A 20,580-nucleotide genomic window follows, 5' to 3' on the forward strand; every position below is an offset into this window, starting at 1 on the left:
CTGGAAAATATAACACGGGTCCTCCGGAATACAAGGAGGCTCACCACTAACTTTGGATCTCAAACTGGATCAACGAAGCGCTCTTTCATGATCCTTTCTACCTGCGTCTACATCATCAGAGAATGTAGGACAACAAACATCAGTACATTGAATGTACGAGTATGCGAATTGGAATGCTAAAAACAATTATAGGGCTTGAAGGGAGTAATAATGAACTTACCTTGGCTCTGCTCAACTCATAAAATAACAACTCAATATAAAGCAGTAAGGACACATGCAATATAAAGAAAGCTTTTTAAAAAGTGTAAACACTTAGTTCATTAAATATAAACAATAATAAACTCAACTTTACTTATATGTGAAAGTAATATAATTTATATGGGAGATTCTCTAACCGACAACTATCACTATAAGACTAAGTGATGGTACAACGTATTATCTCATGTTGCAAGAGGACCGCTCTATACCTTGTCTTCAGTGTAGAACCTGAACTGTTGAGTGGATCCACCAGTCTATTCTAAGAAGCGCTAAGGAATCATTTAAAAAGTATGACAATTTATCTGTTTATGTTGGCTACATGGTTTATGGAGACTTGAATTGATATGAACTCACATTCCCATAACGGTGCTCAATACTACTCCCAAAATACTTAGCTCATATATTTTTAAAACAAGTTCTTCTCTGGTTTGGGGTAATTTCTCAAACTTAGTTTTAAAATCTCTCTTGGAAATCATAGTTCCCATTTCTAAACTAGCCAAAGGCTTTGTGGAAGTCTAGCTTCCTCTTTCTAATAATGTGAAAACATTTGTGACTCTTAGGGACTACTTAGTTCCCTTATATCTTTTGGGAAATGAACTCACTCTTTGCTCTTTGCTTTACATGAAACTTAACTCTTAGCAGATACTTAGTTCCCTTATAACTTTTGAGATTTACACTTAACTCATTACTCTTTTCTTGGATTTTGGCTTGAGCCTTAAAATAAAGTTAGAATGTTTATTTAAGACTTTCGAAATCTTTAAAAACTCTCTTTGACTTGCTTCTTAACTTTTAGACTTGACTCATAACTTCTTTGACTTTGATCTTAACTTTTCTTGAATTGGATTATGGATTCAAGGATCATGATATCATGTTTATGGATGATTTCATGATGCTTACATGTACTTTAGAGTGTCAGAATCAACTAGGAATTATAGGTACATCACTTAGGAACTCGTATGAAAAGATGGAGGAAAAATGAGATCTCCATGTGATATTGGTGCTCTAAGCGGGGCGGGGATCTAGAGACTAACAGAAAGAGGTTGTGCTCAGGCGCTCTGGCTGGCGCGGCGTCCTATAGCCTAATGGAAAGAGTTTGTCCTGAGGGGTCTGGTAGGCGCGGCTCCCTAAGGCATGTCAGACATGTTTTTTCTAATTTTTCTTCTCAAATTTTAAACTCTAAACCTTCAAAAATTCCATTGATGCTCCCCCAAACACTTCGGATCACTAGTATACTCAATACACAATAGTTAAGACCCATAAAACATTCCGGAAACACCAATCAAAATCACTAAAGGTACACTACAACTCTACCAATAAGGATTCAACAATTGTTCATCAAGAACTTCAAGATTCATTACTCAATCAATACAAAACTTGCTGAACTAAACATGTCAGTGTGTGGGAGAACGAACCCAACATAGAATATCTCATATACCTTAAAGTGATCACCCCCGACGAAATTTACACAACGATTCTTGGCGTTCTTAAAGAATTCTTGATCTTCCTATTCTCTTCTCTTTTCTCCTAAGCCCCAAGTGTTCTCAAATTTTCTAAAACTGAATTGGGACTTGGTTTTACTCCTAATAAACGCCTTAAAATGAATTAGGCAATACTACGGTAATAAGACTATTTTACCTTTACTAAAATCCGAATTGGACTTTCCTCAGTCGAACAACCCAACTTCCGAAAGACATATCTCTCTCATACCACATAGAAAATGCGCAAACTTGACGTCGTTGGAAAGATATTCCCAAGGGAGTTCCATCCATGTAAAGAAATCACCTTAACTTTTCCTGAGCAGGAAATTATGACCGTTTGAAAATGACCAAAAACTCACTTTTAGAAAATCTATTTTTTTTTCCAGATTTCCCTATTTATTTTCAAAAATGATTATTCTTATTTTCTTATCTTACTCTTAGTTATTTAAAGTTATGAGATGTTACAGCTTATCATCAGACCAACTCTCTCTTGTTCTTTTTTTGTTTTATTTATACTTCATTCACTTATTTCAAATTTAAGTTTTGTAGAAACAAATATATTATATCATTATTTATACTCATATAAAAAGACATGAAATTTACCACCCACAATTCATTCAAATGTAGATTATACTTTAATTAAATTGTGTATTTTTTTTAAATATCTTTAAATATATTAGTAAGGTTTTATCAATTTTTTATTTTTTTATTTTTTTAAATTATTCAGTACAATAATAAATTTATTTAAAAGTAATTTTTTATTTTATTCAAAAATGAATAATCGATTCAAGTTTAACATCGATACCAATAACTATTGTACTTCATTATAATATATTTGAAATACTTGTTAGTTCCTTTCTTTTAATTGTGTTTTTATTTTTTTAGATTATTTCAATTTTCATACTGATGGGAAAAGTTAATATAAATTCATGAAATATGTTGCACTTTTGCAAAGTCTAAGTTTGTAAGTCGATATTATCTCTGTATAGTTACTCTACGTATGTATGTGGAATTACTATTAAATATGTACATATTTATAGACAAAAGTAAATAAATTGACTTAAACTATGTAGTTTACAAATCACAAATCAATAGACATGCACAAAACTTAGCACAAAGACATCACAAACTATTTTTTTATCGTGCTTATCAACGAAAGTGTGTCAAATAAAAAACAGAAGTACTAAACCAATAAATATTAATCATCCAGTTGTAGAATTGTGTCGACTCACAATACCTATAATACGGATTGTATTTTCAAATGATGCATTTTATAATTACGTAATTTAAGAAATTTGATGTATTAAATTTTTTCAGTTCTACCAAATCGATTGAATTCACTGGTTTTAATATTTTCACTTGTCAATTAACGAAGGAACTCTATCTACTTCTTATGAAGCACTTGTATTATCCTTTTTGTAAGTCGTCACTTGGAATTATGAACAATTGTAGAAAAAAATGTATTTAGCTATGAATTTTTTTTAGTAGCAAATAGTTTAATTATTCACTACATATTTTAAGTCGTCGCTATTTAACACCTTATATATCTTGTGACAATTTTTTTGTTGTTACTAAATCATAGATTGATTAGGGACGATAAAGTATTTGTCACCAATTATTTATGTTACAATAACACAATAAGTGTCATAATTGAATATAAATTTTCTTACCTAAAATCTATAATATTTAACTACGAACTCTATTTTGTCGATATTGAAACAACATATTTTTTAGATAAAAATTTATTGTATCAAAAATTTAATAAATTATAAGTCAAAAAATATTTTGTCATGAATTAGATACATTATTAGCGACAAAATTATGTGTCACTGATAACTTTAAATTCGTCACGAACAATATTTAACAAATGACACCAATTAATTTTATGGTGGGAAACTTAAGTTGACAAAACTTTTCTGCGGATTTTTATGTTTGTTCACTAAAAGTATGTGTCTCATATATTTAAGCACAAAAAGTAAATTTTCTCACTAAAATCGAATAATTAGTAAGGAATTTGATGGCGTAGCTGATTATTTATTAGCTATATATCATATTTGTTTTAGTGTAGATGATACACCAACTAGTCCCGGCCTCAATACAGGTACTGAAGTTCCACCTCCAGTCGGAACTCCTCTTCCCCCTATTATTTTAAGTGGAGGTAAGACCAAGGTACAACATGCTTTAAAATCACATGTGTGAAATTTTTTTATTCGAATGATGAATTTTTTTCCATATATATAATATTTTTAAAAAATATTATAAATACACATTTGGTGCGAGTAGAGGTTCAATTGGGGACTAAAAAGTATTTGATTAAAGATCATAGTAAAGAGTGATTACATATATATCTTCTCTTGGTGTTGGTGAAAATTCTAGCACTGAAGCATCGGCTAGAGGATCAAATATGGTTCAAGGTGACTTAAATACTTCGAACCCAGTTGCTCCCCTTACACATCAAACCTATAACAATGATCACTATCGTGAAAATTTTGCTAAAATGATTGTTGTTTGTGGTTTACCTTTTAGTTTTGGAGAACATCGAGGTTGTATTGCATCTATTCGTGATACATATAATCCTAGTTTTAAGAATTTATCAAGAAGTATGATAAAAAAGAGATATTTTTGAATTTCAAGAAAAATATTGTCAATATTTGCGTGTCTATTTTGAATATTTTTGAATTTCAAGAAAAACAGGGTCAATATTTGCGTGCCTATTTTGATTTAATGGATTGTAGAGTTGCTATTACCACTGATATGGGTCGTAGTCCTAATGATTTTGATTATTTAACTGTTACTACGCATTGGACTGATTATAATTGGAATTTATAAAATAGAATTATTGGTTATAAAATTTGTCAAAAGGAAAAAACTTAAATGTATATTGCTACTACTGTGTTGGAAATTTTATATTTTTTCGGTCATTGTGATAAAGTCATTAATATTACTTTGGATAATACTTCTACTAATTTAAATGCTATTAATATGCCAGAACCTAGACTTTGTCCTATTAGTAAATATGTTTTTCATGTTAGATGTGTTGCACATATATTAAATTTGGTTGTTAGTGACAGTGTGAAATTATTTGAAAATAGTTATTTTATAGTTTATAATGCTTGATTATATATTTTTCATATGAATAGTACTAGTAGATTAATTAATTTAAAGATCTTTGTTATGCATTTAAACTTTCGTTTAGAAAAATTTCGAAGCATGTAAAAACTAGATGGAACTCTTTTTATGACATGCTTGAATTGCTTATACATATAGACAATCTATTATTACGCTATTTAACAATCATAATGCTTATCCTGATTTAAAATTAGTGATAGTGATCGAGATGAAGTAAATGAACTTAGAATATTTTTAAATCTTTTTTTGCTGCTACTAACATTTTTTCTGGAATATATTATCCTACTATTTTTGAAATTTTAATATACATATGTGAGATTTCATCTATCTTTTCTGAATAAAAACAAATGATTTATTTACCATTGTTATTGAAGTTATGATTACAAAATTTAAGAATTTTTTTTCTATCCTCAAATGCATTTAACTGCAATTCTTTTCAACCCTGAATATAAAGAATATGGTGCAAAAGATTCAGTTGAATACATTTATCAAAATTTATTTATCAAACCAAAAGAAGAACCTAATTTGTTAACATGTCAAAATAGTTTAAAATTACTTGCTAAAGAAATGTATGATAAATATTCTTCCTTAGATAATTTTGAAAATCCTCAAATGTCTATACCTTGAGTAGGTGCTCATGGTCGAGTACAGCATAAACTTGTCTTGAATCTTCTAATAAATGTGAATTTGTTGAATATCTTTAATAGGGTTCGGATAATATTACAAATGAGGAAGATATACCACATTGAACTGGTGGATGGCTCGTGGAACTCAATTATCAAAACTTAGTAGGATGGTGAAGGATATGCTTGCAATTCAAGGATCATCAATATCTTTGGAGCCAACTTTTAGCGCAGCAAGATTTCAAATTGGAGACAACAAATATTCGCTAGCAGAAGACATTCTGGAGATATCAGTGCTTTTTAGAGATTGGACAAATGCTAAGCAGAGAAATCAAGGACACCCAATATTACATAGTCAATTTGAACTTTTCATAGATTCAGCCATTGTATGTGGTTGTTATGATGACATGGAACTTCAAGATTGTTAATGAGCTTTACCAAGTCCAGAAGTTTATTACTATCAATCTTTATTTGAGTTAGAAAAAAGATTTAAGGAATTATACCACTGTTAGTATCACATTCTAGGCTTACTTGAAATAGAACCCTTCGTAGAAGGTGGCACGTAAACTATGCGCTCAACGAAAAGTTGTAAATTGAAATTGTAATACAAATTTAAATAAATTGATTTGATATATTTTTAATTTGTGTGATTATTTTATCTTTATATTTATTTAATTTTTTAAAATTACAAATAGAATTTATTTAAATTACAAGTTATAAATATAACTTATAAGTTATAACATATTAGTAAGTAATAACTTATAAACTTAAAAAGGTTCAATCTTGAAAACCTAATTAGACTTAACTTGCAAACTTAATAAGTAATTTTTTTTAAAAAAATATATTTAAAATAAACTTAAGTAAGAAATTACATTATAAATTTAATAACTATTTATTTCAACTTAGAAAAATAAAATAAAATATTCATATTTTCTTAATTAAAAAATAAAAAATAACTAAAAAATTTTTTATCAGTTTTTGACATAACTAGATATGTCTTCCGTTTATCCCATCACATTCCATTTCGGTCTGTTCCGGTTCCATCCTAGTATATAGTGGGATAGGAAAAAATCGAGCACTTCTCCTGGTAATTTAGGTTTGGTTCATTCTAGTATCGGTAAACGAACCAGTCAACTCGTCCCGTTCTGGTCCAGTGGTTCCAATCTGATCCGGTCTGCTGCCCCGTCTTACACATGTACACAATTTTTTTATTACTATTTTGGAATGCAATCAACAAAATTCATTAATAAATTCAGATAATTTTACATTATTATGTGTTCGTTTGTATTCATTAACAAATTTACATACATTTGATGGAGACAAAATAATATTTATAATCAACTTCAATCAACAAAATTCAATATTTTAAATTTTTTTCATAAATATATTAATTAATTATTTCTTAGAAATTGAAAAAACCTCAAATCAAGAAATCACAAAACATTGAATTTTTTTAGGGAGGAAAATGTTGCAAAAAATACAAATACGATAATTTATAAAAAGAACATTTTTTCTATCCAACAACAAGATAAAGAATGTAGAAGATCTCAACTTTTTTAAAAATAACACAGACAATCAATATAAATAAAATTGGTATGATTTAGTTACTTACCGTGAAGAGTTGGTGATTGATCTTTAAGAAAATATTTTAGAGAAGAATATAGAAATCCTACACTTGAAAGAGGGAGAAAAAAAGGGGAGAAAGAGAGAATTGAAAAATACATAACTTCTTTTTTATTGACAAATTATAAGGAGAGAGAAAAAAGGAACAATAAAAGTAGCTAACTGCTAGGAAATAGAGAGAAAATTAGGAGGGGGGGGAATCTATTTTCAAAAAAAGAATGTGGCTATTTAATTCCAAATATATATATTTTTTTAAAAAAACTTGTTTTGCTAAAAAGTTCAAAACAGACTATTTTTCGACAATAAAGTCTATAGGTTGTCATGATATGTCAAAGAAAAGTAATTCATGAATGTGGTCTATTTGACTTAAGAAAATGATTTTGCGTGAATTGCAAATTCAATCAAATTGAGGAAATTGGTTGAATTCAGCCAAAATTAAAATAAGATGAGTTAATATAGTTAATTAACAAGCTTCTTAATCTTAACGGAGATAAATTGATCAACTCAATTATAAACTATTAATTAAACTGTTGAATGGTTTAACTAATTAATCAAATATTTAATTATACAAAATCTTTGAGATGATTCTCAAATATTTATGAAATGTAGTAAATATATATAAAATTATAAGAATAAATAAATTAGTATAAAAATCATAAAAATGACGGTATTACTTAAAATGTTTTGAATTTAAAAAGCTCGATGATTAATTTATATTGTGGAGGCCCAAAATTGGGTGTCAACAATGTTTATCATTTTCAATATAATTGTAGTTGATTTCTAAAAACTACCTAATGTATCATTTACATGTATCAATTATATAATGTATCTTCAATCTTGAAACATAGATCATAATGGTCTGTAACTAGAGAATTATGTATCAGATTCAACAATAGGTATACTTTGCATATGAGTGGCAATCTTTTAGTATCAGATATTTACACCCAAAATTATTCAACTAGAAGGCTACTTATCTGTAAACACCACCCAATAAATACATTTTATTTATAAACCTTTATGTTCTATAGCTAAAATACTATGTATCAAATTAACCGAAATGTGCATGATAGGTAATACATATAAAATTTAATAATTTTCAAACTTTATTATATGTATTATATACATATCAAATTATCACTATTGTGTTATGCATCAAACACAAAAAATGTTATTTGAAATAATGACATCTATTATGTATCTTTTTATAAAATACAATATTTATTGTACAAAAATAAGATACATAAATTATAATATATCATGCACTAATATTTTAGGAATGATATAAATTTGAATATATATTAAATGTATTTGATATATAGAAATTACCACACCAACATGTATCAATCAAAACTATGCATCTCTTCAATCGTTTTGTATGGTGAATCAATGCATAGCAGACACATTGAAAATCCCGACTCTTATTTTTTTACCTAAAAATGTACCTAGTACAAATTTTTTCTCAATTCATCAATTGCAATAACTAATTTGAGATTCATAAAATTAATATTTTGACCAACAACAATTTCATAACTTTTGTATCGCTCATATCTCATCTCATTAGATATGAATCTTATTAATGTATATATTATTATATAATTTTGTATCAGATTCACATAAGTTATTTATTAAAAGATAACTTAGATATAATTCTTATCAATACATATAGTAAACACGCAAGATAATAATATAAGATAAATCACTCACCTGCAAAATTTAACTAATTTTATGAAAAATAGCAAAAGTCTCATATACTGTATCAATACTTAACATTGTCGACAATCCAAGCTACTTTATATAAATGTAACATTGGAAAATTCATATAATTTAAAATTTATTCAACATTAACATGAATGTATTTATTTAAAAATTGTTGGATACACAAATCTCACATTTAATGATGCATGTATCTCACGTTTACTATCAAATAAGTTCACTTACAGTTTACGCATAGGCTACATCGCAGAACCGTCATCAACTAGCACTCCGTCCCCCAGGTTTCGATGGGATTAGAAAAGGAGAGCATCACTCACTAAGTCACAAGAGAGTGCTTCAAGTAATCTTACTTTTCTAATTTGCCCAAAGGGTGGTAAGGACCATCTGGGTGCATGTCTTGCTGACAAAGAGGGGTGTTTTGGGTGTGGCCTGTCTTGTCATATGTTGAAGGATTTTCCTTCTGTTAACCAAAGACAAGGAGGTAGTAGGGCTCAGTCTACTACTTAGCAGTGCCAACAAGACGCCCCACTTAGGAGGGTGCGTCATCTGGTAGAGGTGGCGATCAGCATCAGAACAATTTGTATGCTCTTCAGGATTACTACGAATAGCAATATTCTCCTAATGTGGTCACTGGTACATTGCGAGTCTTTAATTAAGATGTTTATGCATTGTTAGATTAAGTGGACACACACTGTCTTTTGTAACTCCAGATATAGTAGTCAATTTCGGTGTCAATCCATAAAATATCTCAGAACCCTTCTCAGTTTCTACTCAAGTTGGTGACCAAATTATAGTTAGATGGGTCCTATCAAAGTTTGCCAGAATGTCACTTCCATAGACCTGGTAGAGTTAGAATTGATAGATTTTGATATCACTCTAGCCATGAATTGGATACATTTCTACGGGTCCTATCAAAGTTTGCCAGAATGTCACTTCCATAGACCTGGTAGAGTTAGAATTGATAGATTTTGATATCACTCTAGCCACGAATTAAATACATTTCTATTATGCCTTAGCTGATTATATAACTAGGATAATTCAGTTTCAGTTTCTAGATGAACCAATCTTATAGGGGAAGGGTAGTACTTGTATGACTATAGGTCGATTTATCACTTACCTTAAGAGCAGGAAAATGATTTCTAAAAGATATATCTACAGTCTTGTTTAGGTTTAAGGATTTAAACATTGGATAAATGTATAATCTTGTTTAGGTTAAGGATTTATAACTTGAAACCCCAAATCTTGAATCAGTTCCTGTCGTAAATGAGTTTCCAAAAGTTTTCCCAAAAAATATTCTTGGAGTCCCACTTGAAAGGGAAATCGACTTTGGAATATATCTTCTTCCACATACCCAACCCATTTTGATTCATCCCTACAGAATGGCTCAAGGTGAGCTAAATAGATTGAAAGAATACTGGACAGAACTTCTAAATAAAGGCTTTATTAGACCCAACATCTCTCCATGAGGTGCTCTAGTATTGCTCGTGGGAAAGAAAGACAATTTTCTCAGGATGTGCATTGACTATCATTAGTTGAACAAAGTCATAATCAATAATAAGTATCCCATCCCGAGGATAAATGAATTGTTTGACTAACTTTAGTCTTCTAGTTGGTTTTCTAAGATATACCTCAGATCCGGGTACTATCAACTTATAGTCAGAGATAGTGACATCCCGAAGACAACCTTTTGGACTCGGTACGACCATTATGAATTTTTAGTTATGTCTTTTGGACTAAAAAATGCTCCTGCAACTTTCATGGACTTAATGAACAAGGTTTTCAAGAAATACTTGGACTTGTTTGTCATTATTTGTATTGATGATATCCCATTTATTCTCAGAGTAAGGAAGAGCATGTGACGCATTTCAAAGTTGTTTTGCAAACTCTCAAATATTGCTAGCTATTTACAGAGTTCAGCAAATATGAATTCTAGTTACAATCAGTAGATTTCCTTTATCATGTGGTATCTAATGGAGATATCTGAGTACATTCTCATAAAATTGAGGCAATAAAACATTGTCCCAGACCCACCTCTCTGATTGATATCAGGGTTTTTTTTGGCTTTGGTCGATTATAACCGGATGTTTGTTGAACGATTTTCATCCATAACTTCCCCATTGACTAAGTTAACTAAAAAATCTCAAGTTTTAGTGGTTAGTTGAGTGTTAAAAAAGCTTCCTAGAACTTATGACCATGTTAACTACAACTCTGGTTTTTACTCTAATAGAGGGTTCAAATAGTTATATGATTTATTGCGATGTATCTAGGATCGGCCTGGGTTGTGTAATGATGCAACAAGGTAAGGTCATAATTTATGCTTCTAGGTAGCTAAAGGTCGATGAGAAGAACTTCTCAACTCATGACCTTTATCTTGCAGCCTTAGGGCCTGTTTGGCTCAGCTTAAAAGCTGGTCAAACTGACTTAAAAGCTGGTTTTTGACTTATTTAACTGTTTGGTTATACTCAAAATAGTTTATTTTAAGTTAAAAATAAAAACTTATTTTAAGCCAAAGGTTAAAAGCTGGGGTAGGGGTGCTTTTTTTTTTAGCTTATAAGCTGTTTTAAGTTGACCACATTTTTATGTTTTTTCCCTTAATATTTTTATACAATCTTCAAATTACCCATATAACCCTAACATCTCTTTCTTCTATTTTTCCCTTTTCACGTTTGGCATAACAACTTCAGCACTTTTATCCAAACGCATAACTGCTTATTTTAAAAATAAGTTTCAGCACTTTCAAAAGTACTTTTTTAAAGCTGCTTTTATTAAGCCCATCCAAACAGGCCCTTAGTATTTGTCCTAAAGATTAGGAGGCATTACTTGTGTTGTGTGCATTTTGATGTGTTCACAAATCATAAGAGCCTCTGGTATGTGTTACCCAAAAAGAATCAAATCTTCGTCAAAGGAGATGACTTTGATTCCTCAAAAGACTATGACATGAATGTGCTTTACCATCAAGGTTATGACAACGTAGTGGTTGATGCTCTCAACAAATTGTCTACGGGTAATATAGCAGGAAGAAAACAAAGAGTTAGACAAATATGCTCACAGTTTTCTCTCTTAGAAGTTTGACTTACAAATATGTCAGGTGGTGGGGTGATGGTTAGAATGAATCAAAATCTTCCTCTGTAGAGAAAATTAAAGAAAAATAGGATAATGATCCTTATACTACTTCAAATAAAAAATGTAGTTTATCAACAACTAGTTGAAGTTTTCTTCGAAGGGGGAGATGGTGTGTTTCTTTACCAGGGTCCAAATGTGCGTGAGTTGAGGTAACATATCTTTATAGAAGTTCTAGATATTCAATCCATCTAGGGGCCACTTAGATGTACCATAATCTATAGAAAGTCTATTGGAGAAATGACATTAAGAGGGACATCACATATTTTGTGGCTAAGTATCCTTACTGGTTAAAGTTTCTCATCAGAAACTAGGAGGTGTGACACAAGAGATTAGTATTCCCACATTAAACTGGGAAGTGATAAACACGAACTTCATTAAGGGTTTACCTCATACTTGTATACATAATCCATTTGGGTGATAGTGGACAAAGTTACTAAGTCCACTCATTTTTTTTGCTGTCAAAATTACAAATTCGGTGGAGGACTATGCTGAACTCTACATCAATGAGATAGTCAGGTTGCATGAGATTCTCATGTCTATCATCTCAGATAGAGATCCTCATTTACTTCTCAGTTTTGGAAGTTATTTCAAAAAGGTCTTGGTACTCAGGTAAATCTCAATACACAATTTCATCCACAGATGGATGGTCTGGAAGAGCGTATCATTCATACCTTGGAGGACATATTGATATCTCGCATGAAATTTTTCAAGGGTAGTTGGGATGATAACCTACTTCTCGTAGAGTTCATCTATAATAACAGATTCCATTGAAGTATTTATATGTCCCTTATGAGGCACTATATGCACGTAAGTGCATTTGTCCGTTTGGTTGGATTGAAATAGGTGAAGTAGCCTTGATTTGACCAAATTCGGTTCATGAGGCTATAGAGTAAGTTCAACTCATTATGGATAGGCTAGAGACATCTTAGAGTTGTTAGAAGTCCTATACATATATGAGAGGAGGTACTTCGAGTTTGAAATAAATTATCTGGTTTTCTTGAAGGCGTCACCAATGAAGGGGGTGATGAGATTTGGCCAGAAAGGGAAGACCAATCCCAAGGTACGTAGGTTCGTACAAAATCCCTAAAAAGAGTGGATACAATGGCTTATGAGCTAGAGCTTCTAACAGAACTAGTAGCGGTTCATCTAGTCTTTCACATTTCCCTGTTGAAGAAGTGTATGGGTGATCCGACATTAATAGTACCCTTAGAGAGTGCGTTTGTGAAGGATAGTCTCACCTATGAGGAGATTCCAGTTGAAATTAACTGAAAAGTTTGTACGTTGATCAATAATAAGGTCGCATCAATAAAGGTTTTCTGGAGAACCCAATCCTTATAGGGAGCTTCTTTGAAAGCAGAAGCAACCATGATGGCCAAGTATCGTCATCTCTTTTCTTTCCGATTATGTATTAGCTTGAGGTAATAGATCATATCGACTCTCTCAATTTACTCTTGTGTAATTCAGTATCAACATCTTGTTCTCTCAGTTATCTTTGCATTTTAGCATATTTGCAAGTTCATGAAACTCATTCCCATAAATACAAACTTTTAGTACTGAGTTGGTAGGAATTTCAACTCTTTCCTTGAAACTCAACCTGTTTAGCCTTCATTTGAGGACAAACGATCCCAAATGGAAGATAGTGTAACACCTTACAGATCTACCTAAAACTAAACTAGGATAATAGGTAAACCATAAAGGTCCACGAGCCTTTACAGGGACGGGGGACCCCACACGGTCCGTCAATATAACCGTGAAAGCAATCTTGAGATCAACCCAAGAATAGTAAGGAGCCACAAACCACGAGACGGTACATGGAACCCCACACAACTCTTTAAGTGTGCCATTGAAATGAAGCAATCTAACCCTACCTCATTGTAAAGAACCACAGCGTCCTAGACGACACGTGATGCTTCACATGGTCCGTGAAGTGGACCGTGAATAGGGATGTTCAACCTTTAATTTTTTGAGTCAATGTAAAATAGTAATATCTTTTTTTAAAAATGAATTAAAAGGCCTGTTGATTATCGTGACCAACGACACTAACCTATGGTTTGTGTGTCTATGATCGTTGCTAGTTGAGTAACCCAGCCAAGTGTTGGGTTTGTTTTCCAAGGCATCAGTTTCGAGAAGATCTAGTCACTTAGAATTTCATTCTTATTAGTTGTAGCTAAAAAGATTTGTGAATAAAAACATTGTAAATTAAGAGGGGTGACACAAAAGTGTCAACTATTGATTTAGGAGCGGGGGGTGGGGGGTGGGGGGTTGGGTTTGTCACAAGTATAGTAACAACAGTAAAAAATAAGGAAACTCAATTATGAGGAGAAGTTCTTGGGGTGTGACCGCAATACAAGATTAGATAAATCATTGGGTATGTTTACATCCGTACTCTATTCAAATAGGGAGAAACGTCGAGGTGACTCAAAAATTTATCAATTGATTTAATTTTAAGGAATTTAAAGAATAAACGAATTTTAAAGGAGTCACCACCTAATTTTAGGAAAAAACTAGGAAACCTTTTAAGTGATCTAGAAAATCATTAGATTCTAGGTAAGGGTTCAGGTTATTCTGAAGGAAAGATGGTAGGCACGATTCAAAATCCATAAATGCGGGTACCGACTGAATTTATTTTTCAATTTGAGGAGGAGCTAATAATAATATACAAATAGAATAGGCATGTTATATACATAAATAATAAATAAAACAATAATAAGAGATGGCATAAGTTTGCCTATCGCCAATAATATACACATTAATAAATAAAATTAGAATTCGAATTTTATTCGAATAGCTTCGATAGAAAGCAATTTGGTGTACCTGTAAAGGCACTTAGTATTAGAGTTAGTACTAAATAAATATAAACAAAAATGAATAACTCAAATAATAACTTAAAAATAAAAAACCGTCTTATTAGAATTGGAGACCTTAGAAATCGAGGTAATTTCTTTATCGGCCAATTGTAACAAATAAAATATATGAACTTGAATTAAATTTTCGTCTTTTAACATTGGGGAGCCTCCAAAATCGACGGAGAAATTTTTCTCATTGGCCAATTTTACATACAAAAATGATAACTAAAAGGTAGAATAGTGAAACAATGAAGACAAAACAACATGAACCGTGGAGTAAGAAAAATTAACCAAATAATACAATCATCAAAGTTTTAGCAAAAGATAGATACATAAAGCAAAAAAAAAAAAACCATCAAGAGAAAAAGATACATATAAGATTGATAAGAATTTAAAACAATATTAAAGACAATAGCAACCAGGAAGTGTTACTCATTAATGGAACAATGTAAATGGTACATTATATATTTCAACAAATATAAAATTAAAACTACCAAGCCAACTGTAGAAAACTAAGAATTAAATATAATAAAAAAAGAAAAGTTAAACAATGCTATACACTAAATCATTTCATAGTAAAAAATGTTAATAACATAATAAATAAAATTAAGACTTAGACAACAACAAATAAAACCCAACTCAAAGCAAAATAATTAAACAAAACAAAAGAATATGCGTATCTCAAAATTTGAAAACTAACAACTACATATAGATAAGAAAAATGCTCACAAATATATAGAAACAAAAGAACGAAACAAATAAAATAGAGGGAAAAGGGTGTGACTTCTCAGTTTTGTCATTTAGAATTGATATACTCTTGTTATGAAAGTGACTCATATATACCCCTACTTGTAAACAAATAGCTCACATATACCATTTTCCTTTAACGAAAATAGAAAAAAATAATTTTAATCTAAATTTTTATTATTTTTTTCAAAAAAATATAATCCCATATGAGTAAATTTAATCCTCGTCAAATATATTTTTTTTTGATTTTTTTTTGTTTCAATGACTAATTTATAATTATTATTTTGATAATCAAATTTATTTATATTTCACTAATATTCTTGTAAAACTTATTGTAGATGACCAAATTTTTTCTTTGAATACCAAATTAAATTACAATACACACAAAAAAAATAGTTTAGTTTTTTTTCTCTTTAAACTAAGGAATGAAAGAAAAAAAATTAGAATAACAAACTCAAATAATTATAATAAAAGAAGTCAAACAATAATTTATGTATAAAAAAAATTAAATATAACCTCGAACTTTGATAGAAGAATAATATATACCTCTAAATAATTTTTTAAAAACAATCAAAAGTAATAAATATAAATTTAAAATTAATTTTTTAATATATATTAGCCATTTTGTAACGACAGTGCTGCAAATGACAAAATTGAGAAATATATCAAACTTTTTCCGTAAAATAGATAAACTTAAAAGAGGATATTTGTAAACAACACAAAATCTTCAATCAAATACAAAGTTCAAACACTAGCAGTGAACCAAATCATCGAAAAGTTATAAAATTGTTAGAAATTTCTACCATATATTGGATGAAAACATTGAAATTTCCTGGAATTTTGAACTTTAGGTTGCTGGTTTGGATCGGTATTCGTGTTTGCTCCGACTTTGGAGCTACTGGTTGTGAGATCTGATTGATTTCTGCCATTGTTGGCGCTGGTTGTTTCATGGTTCCGAGCTCATGGGTTTCAGTCATGACCTGCAAAAATACAAGAGGAATCGTGAAAGGGGAAGAGGAATGGATCTGACAGCGATTTTGGTGTTATATTCAGTGACTATTTCACCGGAAAAGGGAGAAAAATGAAGAGGGGTTTGGTCTGGTTGTAGTCTGTCTGGCGTGAGGTGGTGGTTTCCAGCGGGTTTTTAGTTGTGGAAGTCGATTATAGGTTTTTTTTGTAGGACTCGTGAAGACTTGGTTTTTCATCGGAACAGTTGATTTCGGTTCTGGTTCGCTGATCTGGTTGCAACGATGAAAAGGGGGACGAGGGTATTGCTAGAAACAATGGAAAAGGGGAAGGTGTTCTGGTCATTTGCTGCTATAGCGGTGGAGTTGGAAGCTGGTTTCCCCGGAAAAAAAACTAAGAGGATGCCGGCGGAACTCTGGTTAACTTGTTACCGAAAAATAAAAGAATAAAAAATTACCCCAAAAGTCTTTCCACCACCCTTAGTTTTTGACCTACTTGTTTCTTAAATAATGAATTGTTATTCAATGAGCTCAAATTATGAGCTCGAAATTATGGCAAAAAATTATTGATTGAATCTTCCTATGCAAAATTCACCCAAAATATTTATATATGAATGTATTCAATCGGATATGAAAAAATGTAATTCAGGTCAACTAATAAAAAATCTTAAAATTTTGATAAATAAGGATAGTTATCGATAAAATTATTTAAAATTATACAAAAATATATTCTGAACTATTAAATAAATAAACTTAAAACTTAAGAATTTTAAAATGTTAGGCCGAAATTGGGTGTCCACACATATACTTTTGGTTTATATGATTGATGAAAGAAATCGTGGACAATAGAAATTGACAAATCTAATTTTGGTCGAACATATGACCTTTGTATAAAATTATGGCTGGATTGTGGTGGAAGGCGATTGCAGACTTGCCTCCAAAAGGATCCATACTGTATTGCGTCCTAATTGAAGTAGTTTGCACCTCTGGGTCCACTGAGAATGCATCCTATGGGATGTTCGAAAAAGACTCATTAGTATAGACAAAACTAAAAGAAAAAGGTAGTATCTCTTACGATACGATGAATGGAGATGATCCATCGATAGGATATAAATGCACATACATCGATAAGACAGATGAAAAAGAATGATCCATGGTAGGATTTTGTCAGCAGGAAGAATGAAAAAGGATGATTCATCGATGGGATTTTGATTATATGTCCATCAGTAGGACGAATAAAATGATCAATTTGAAGGATATATATTCATGTATGTCCATCAGTAGGATGATTGGAAAAAGAGGATCTATCGGTATGATTTTGAAGGTATATCCATCGACAGGACAAATGAAAAAAATGATTCATCGGTAGTATTTTGAAATGTATGTCCATCGGTAGGAAGAATGAAAAAAAGATAATCCATTGCTATGATTTGAATGTATGTCCATCGATAGGACGAATTAAAAAAGATAATTCATCTGTAGAATTTTGAGTATATGTCCATCGGTAGGACGAATGAAAAAAGATGATCCATTGATCAGATTGGACGTATGTGTATGTCCATCGGTAGGACGAATGAAAAAAGATAATCGATCGGTAGGATTTTGAATGTATGTCCATCGATAGGACGAATAGAAAAACATGATCCATCGATAGGATTTTGAATGTATATCCATCGACATGACGAATAGAAAAAGATGATCCATCGGTAGAATTTTTCATGTATGTCCATCGGTAAGAAAAATGAAAATGATTATCCATATGCAGGAATTTGAATGTATGTCCACCGGTAGGATGAACGAAAAAAGATAATCCATCTGTAGGATTTCGAGTGTATGTCCATTGGTATGAAAAATAAAAATGATTACCCATCGGTAGGAACTTGAATGTATGTACATCAGCAAGATGAAAGAAAAAGATAATCCATCGGTAGGATTTCGAGTGTATGTCCATCGGTAGGATGAAAGAAAAAAGATTATCCATTTGTAGAATGAATAAAAGGCCAATCGGTAGGATCCAGATGTATGTCCATCGATAGGACAAATGAAACGATTATCCATCGGTAGGATTTTGAATGTATGTGCATCATAGGACGAATTAAAATATTATCCATAGGTAGGATTTTGAATGTATTTCCATCAGTAGGAAAACTGCAAATATCTTTCAACACAAGTTTCCACCGACTTGAAGGTTGAATTGATAGGGTGCACATCCTTCACCACCAAATAGATGTGACTTAAATGAGAATATCTTTCAAAGTAAGTTTCCACCGACTTGAATGTTGAAAAGGGTGCACATCCTTCACTCCGAATAGATAAAATTTAAATGGAAATATCATTCAACGTAAGTTTTCACCGACTTGAACATTGAAAAGATATGGTGCACATCATTCAGCACCGAATAAATGCAACTTAAATGCAAATATCTTTCAAACGCAAGTTTCCAACAATTTGGACGTTGAAAAGATAGGGTGCACACCCTTCACAACAGAATAGATGCGACTTAAATGAAATATCTTTAAACACAAGTTTCACCAACTTGAACGTTGAAAATATAGGGTGCACATCCTTTAACACCGAATAGATGTGGCTTACATGTAAATATCTTTCAACGCATGTTTTCACTGACTTGGTAAATAAAAAATGCATGACCTTTTTGGTAAATAAAAAATACATGACCTTTTTGGTAAATTAAAAATGCATGACCTTTTTGGTAAATGTATAATGCAACGACACTCTTGGCAAATGATAAATGCAATTATCCTTTTGAAAATGAAAAATGCAATGACCTTCTTCTGTAAATAAAAAATGCAATGACCCTCTTGACAAATAAAATTAAATGGCCTTCTCGGTAAATAAAATATACAATGGATATCTTGGGAAAAAAATGCAATCACCCTCTGCACAAATAAAAATGAAATGACCTTCTCGGTAGCTAAAAAATACAATGGACCTCTTGGCAAATAAAACATAATCGCTCTCTTGGAAAATGAAAAAAGCAATTATCCTTTGTGAAAATGAAAAATGCAATAGCCTTCTCGGCAAATAAAAAATGCAACGAAAATGCAACTGATGGATGACTTAATGATTTTTTACTGTTACGATGTGGACGACTCGTGTGTCTTGAAAATTTCATCATCTCGATGATATCATGTGTCCCTGTATTCGAAAAAGAACAATTAGAAGACACAATGTCGCTTTAGCTTGCAACATGATTAAGAAACTTTAAGGAAAGATTCACAAGAGAATATGTACAAAGTGCCTTTCACTTCGGCACAAGTGAACAATCATCAATTTGTTCTTGAACGCTTTATGTTTTTTGAAACTCATGTTTTATTGGGAATTTGTACGAGGAGTTGCTGGCTCGCCATAAAAATTCTAGAGGTCTACAAGTTGACTTTGAACTTCAAGTGATAATAAATCGTTCGAATTTGACTATCATGCTTCTCACAATACTCGATATTTTTGAGGTCTTCCTCAAAAATTCTGTTCCAGTTAAAACTTTTGGTGAATCTCAAAAACTATCTTCCATCTTGACTTGTTGGATATAACATCTTTATTGTGAATTTTTGAGATATTGTCAAAAATTATGTCCCAGTGTTTATTACAAGGAGAAAGAAGAATCACACTGGGTATATGATCGAATAGTCGTGGTGCCTACATATCCTGTTGAGGCAGGAATCAGGTCAAATGCAATTCCAATCCTGTAGATGATAAATACTGCAAAGTATCTGAGAGATCATCAGTAGAAAATTCACAATATGAACATTAAGAAATATGAATGAAATTCCTTGCTATATTCAAAGCCTAATAATAAGATATATCACATTTTTGGGACGGACAACCCCATGAAGTAAATTAGGACTCTCAGACATACTAGATTAACCTAATTATACATTTTACAACAAAAAACTCAAAAAGACAATTTCTTTTTCTTTTTCTTCTTCTTCTTCTTTTTTAAATGGAAAGATTCTAAAAAAGGTTTAAAAATATTAAAGAGTGTGTGTGTGTCACTTTCTTTTGTTCTAATTTTCTTTTTGAAAATTAAAGAATGTGATGAGATAGTCAAATATTGACT

General features: G+C 31.2%; 1 long non-coding RNA gene across 1 annotated transcript; it reads right to left on the bottom strand.

The window, feature by feature from the left end:
* Positions 1-6,356: 6,356 nt before the first annotated feature.
* Positions 6,357-7,250, bottom strand: LOC138340677 (uncharacterized). The gene is made up of 2 exons (XR_011213421.1): positions 7,101-7,250; positions 6,357-6,674 (listed from the first exon to the last, which is right to left on the bottom strand). It is a non-coding gene; the product is annotated as an uncharacterized lncRNA (long non-coding RNA).
* Positions 7,251-20,580: the final 13,330 nt, after the last annotated feature.

Source organism: Solanum lycopersicum, chromosome 12 (genome assembly GCF_036512215.1).
Source record: "Solanum lycopersicum chromosome 12, SLM_r2.1".
NCBI lineage: Eukaryota > Viridiplantae > Streptophyta > Magnoliopsida > Solanales > Solanaceae > Solanum > Solanum lycopersicum.